A 5268-nucleotide genomic window follows, 5' to 3' on the forward strand; every position below is an offset into this window, starting at 1 on the left:
TACAGAAGGGGGAGGAGGAGGGTAGTATAAAAGGTTGTCAAATTTGTAATGGAGCGCCAAGCATTAGTCACCTTTTCTTTGCAGATGATAGCTTCTTGTTCTTTGGAGGGTCGGAGATTGAAAGTACTCGGATTAAAGAAATTCTGGATATTTATGCAAGGGTATCTGGCCAGGAAGTCAATTTTGAAAAATCTGGGATTTTCTTTAGTTCAAATGTCAAAAGGGATACTAGGGAAGCTATCTGTGGTATTCTCCAAATTCAAGCTCCTTTGGATACAGGGAGATATCTTGGGCTGCCTTCCTTAATTGGGCGCTCGAAAAGAGCCATTTTTGGCTTCTTGAAGGAGAGGTTGTCGAAATGCCTCAATAATTGGACTTTCAAATTCCTGTCGGCAGCATGTAAGGAGGTCCTTTTGAAGTCTGTAGCTCAGGCTCTACCTACTTTTTGTATGAGCACGTTTCTTCTTCCTAAATCTACATGTGACGAGCTGCAGAAGATGATGAATTCTTTTTGGTGGGGAACGAAGGCAGATGGAAAGAAGAGAATTCATTAGATGGAATGGAAACGTATGTGTGTAAAAAAGAATGTGGGGTGGTCTGGGATTCAAGGATCTTAGAGAACTCATCATCTTCTTATCTTATTAACTAATTAGGTAACTTCTAATTTTAATAATAATTGTATTAAATTTAGCCTTTCAACAAGCCCATAAATGCTACGATTTTAAAACTTAATTTTTTAAAAAGTTATTGTTATCCAATAATAGATTTTTGTCTTTTTCATTATGCAAAGTATATATAATGGTATGCAGTGGCGGAGCCGGAAATTGACAGTTGGGTGGCTAATTTTAGTCCGATTATTGGGAGTAATTTTTCAAAGTCCAACCCGTCTAGGCTGGGCAAATTTTTTTAAGCTTCCAGCACACTGAAACTTTGTCGTTTTGATGTGTTGACTAAAAATTATAATTTTCACACTTTTTTTTTTATTTTTAGCTACATAAAGAAAGAAAGGAAGAAAAAAAATAAACGCATCAGCAGAAAAGAAAAGAAATGCAGCAGCAGATTTTCCGTCGAACTTCATCAACAATGTAAGTTCTACCGTTTTCATCACCTTTAATTTTAATTAGCACTGTATTTACTGTATTTTCATCGGCAACAATACATCGAAGCTATATTACATGTTGGTATTACCAATAAATACCGGACGAAATCTGTGTCGTTGATATTCTCTAGATTCCTAGTTGTATTCTTCTTTCTCCTAGAATAAACCTGGGGTATTCTAGGGCTTTTGGGGTTTTGGAATTAGAAATGTCTTTGAGAAGCCAAGGATATGAGGAAGAAGATAGTGGAAAGGGTGAAGGAGATGAGTATTTGTTAGTCTCCGTTGAATTTGGATTCAATGATTTTGGAAGAGAAGCAATGGAATGAGAGGGAAAGAGACGATCCTTTTTCGAATTTGAATTGTATTAAATGGAAATATGTTTGATTGTGAATTCAGATTTTTAAATAAGTTTATCATAGTCAAATTAGTAATTTTAAATTTTGATTTGTTTGAAACATTAATATTAAATTTCCATAATTTTATTGTTAAATTTACATATTTTTGGATTTGTTTAGAACATTAAGATTAAATTTACATAACTTACTATTAAATTTACACTTTTTTCTTTTTAATATTAAAATTAAATTTGATATTTATCCCTTTTTTATGCTATGGAAAATATCCTTAAACTTTTCATTATCTTATTAACTAATTCGGTAACTTCTAATTCTAATAATAGTTGTATTAAATTTAGCCTTTCAACAAGCCCATAAATGCTACGATTTTAAAACTTAATTTTTTTTAAAGTTATTGTTATCCAATAATAGAATTTTTTGTCTTTTTCATTATGCAAAGTATATATAATGGTATGCAGTGGCGGAGCCTGGAATTGACAGTTGGGATGGGCAAATTTTTTTTAAGCTTCCAGCACACTGAAACTTTGTCGTTTTGGTATGTTAACTAAAAATTATAATATTTTCACACTTTTTTTTTATTATTAGCTACAGAAAGAAAGAAAGGAAGAAAAGAAAAGAAACGCAGCAACAGAAAAGAAAAGAAACGCAGAAGCAGATTTTCCGTCGAACTTCATCAACAATGTAAGTTCTATCATTTTCATCTCCTTAACGTCTCTGCCTCAAGCTTCCACTATAAAAGACAAGCACAAAGCTCATTTTCGTTGCTGACCTATGAACGCAAAAAGAGATTAAATGCATTCAAGTGAAAAAGAGCAAAAGCAAGAAATACACATTCATAGTTCATACTTGTATAATTTATTTAAGAGAGAGTCCTTAATCTGTGTTCTAGATTAGAACAAAATCATCTATTGTAAAAAGATCAGAAGCTCTTTTGTTTACTTCGATTTTAAGTAAATACTTAGAGAGATAGATAATTGAGTACGGGGTATAAAGAACGGTACTTTAGAGAACCTATGTATCTATTGTAAAGGTTTATGCTCTAGTAGATAAAGAGTTTAATAGTGGATTAAAACCCAGAAGAATGTATTCTGGGGACTGGATGTATATAGGAGGCCGAACTAGTATAAATCGCTAAGTAACTTCTTTCTAACCCTACATTTACTTACTTCTGTTATTTGCTTGCTCTGAACTTATTATCTCATATATAAAGCTCCGACTATTGTACATCAATAGGTTGTAAACCTTAAGTCTTTACAGAAGCCCTTATGTGTGGACTGTCTTCTGTGTAGGAAGGTTAGAAGCAGAATCAAGCTATGTAGACTGATTAACTCAGTAAACAAAACGTGCCTCTATTTCCGAACTTGATTCTGTGTTGTACTATTAAACTTAAAGTGAGAATTTTTTTTATAAAAGGTTAAATTAACCAATAATTTCATTCACCCCTCCTTTGGAACTAATTACATCTCACAAGGGACCAACAAAGTCCTCTGAGAACTGAGATTAGCCCCCTCACAATTTACACATATCGCCTTAACACAGTTGGTCGCCTTCTACTAGTTTTGTAATCTGAATGGGTATTAGCTGACTACTACTACCTTCAAGCAGTTTTGATATCCTGTCATGTTTGTAGGAAGGCACAGAAGGTTGCTAAGAGCTTCTTTCACAATGACATAAAGAATGTGCTTGAGTGAAGAGATATTTTTTTATAGTATGTAACAATGATTCTTCATTCCTCTTCCTGACCTCCTGGATCCTAAGAGTGTTACCAATCGCTAGCCTAGGCGGTGCTTGCTGAAGCCAGATATGACCGTTTATAATTGGATAGTGGGTTCTCGAGGGAGGCTGGCGTCTGCTACTAATATCATGACGGAACTGATTTAGGAGTTTATTGGATAGTTAAACTTGTCTTGTTTACCACCCGTTTGAATAAAAAAAAAGTTTATCTTTACAAATAGAGATAACTTCAAACTTGCGTCTACAACATTTTTAACGATAAGGGTTTAAAAATATGCAAACTACATGTTTTATTTTGGGTGTTGTTAAACCCAGCCCCATTTTCCCACCCCTAGCCCCGTGAAAGGATGAAAATGCCCTTTCATGGGTTTTGGGAGGGGAAAAGCTATTTTTTTTTGCGGATTCAACACGCGGGCGTGTGGCCATCACGCCTCACCTCGCGGTCGGACGTGATAGCCCCACGCCTCACCGCGTGGTCGGCCGTGACAGCCACATGCCCGACCACGCGGTGAGGCGTGGGCTATCACGTCCGACCGCGAGGTGAGGCGTGATGGCCACACACCCGCGTGTCGAATCCGCAAAAAAAATAGCTTTTTTATCCCGTAAATAGTTCGTCAAACCCGTAAATAGTCCGTTAAACCCGTAAATAGTCCGTTAAACCCGTAAATATGCGGTTGTTAAGCCCAAAATATACCTAAAATATCATACATAAATACATTAAATTTACATTGAAATCATACTAATTATATTCATTTAGAATACTTTTACGTCTTTATTTACTTCTTTGATGCAAGGTACTTAATTATTTGGTTAAATCGAAAACGGAGCGAAAACGGAGCTAAAATGGAGGAAAAACCTAAAAAACGTACCGAGAACGCATAACAGCCAGAAGAACGCTCAAGAAGGACGAAAAGCAGTCGAGAGACAGGGAAAATTCTCTCTGTCGCGACTGAGATTTTGAGAATCTCAGTCGCGACCTACGGAAGCCAGCTCGGGAGAAAAACGAAGTTTTCACTCATCCCTATACCCCCTGTGCGACTGAGATTTTCAGAATCTCAGTCGCGACAGCGAACCATTCTGCACACAAAACACATGTTTTAAATCGGATAAAAGCAACCCTTCACCAGCGGACACGACCCATCATTTACAACCCTTCAACAACTATAAATAAATGATCCATTTCAGAAATCAAGGTTGGAAAAAAGTTAGAGAAATTAGAGAAGAAAGTTATTATGTTGAGTTTCTGATTCAGAAAAGAATCAAAAAGTTAGATTTCATTTCTGTGTAAACAATCGTGCTGTACACGAATTGTTATTAGATTAGTTATAAAAACAGTATTAGTTTAGTTTTCATTCTGATAGTGGACGAGATCAGTCTCTATTTCGAAGATCCAGCGAGAAGAATTGGCGGCTGAAGCGTATGAGGTTTGACGCACCTACGGAGTTTGAGAGAAAGATTGACGACCCGGATCTCAAAGTTTTCGTTACAATGCTATCTAAGTTTCTACTTCTCTGTTAACTTGTGAAAATTCACATTTCATTAATGATATACCTATTTATTCAGTATATTCTTACTGTTGTTATTTTGATATTGTTCTGACAAAATGATTTTCAAAATGATAAACTGGTGTTTTTATTAAAACGTTCTATTCCATTTTATTCATATAAGAACTTTGTTGAACACTTGACAGATTCAGTTTTTATGGATGACATGATCGCTGATCGCGGCTTATCAGACATAAAATACTAGTTTGACTAAGGTAGGAATCACCTCAACATCAGGGGGATTTCTACGGTTCAAAGCCTTTTAATTGAGTATATCGCTATATTGTTACATGTCCATAATCTTACAAAGTTAAAGTTGTTTTCTTTGCTTTATGAAAATAAATTTTATACCTATTATTTATTCCAATTACGGAAGTATCTGTTTTGTAATCAAAATTCCAAAACAGAACTGTTCTCTAAACTCGATATAATCCTTCTATCTAATCCTAATTTACCAAAACCAATTCCATCAATTAAAACATATTTCTTTTATTAAACATAAACACGTGATTAAACCGAATTAAATAAAGTTTTA

The sequence above is a fragment of the Euphorbia lathyris genome, chromosome 6 (assembly GCF_963576675.1).
Source record: "Euphorbia lathyris chromosome 6, ddEupLath1.1, whole genome shotgun sequence".
Lineage (NCBI taxonomy): Eukaryota > Viridiplantae > Streptophyta > Magnoliopsida > Malpighiales > Euphorbiaceae > Euphorbia > Euphorbia lathyris.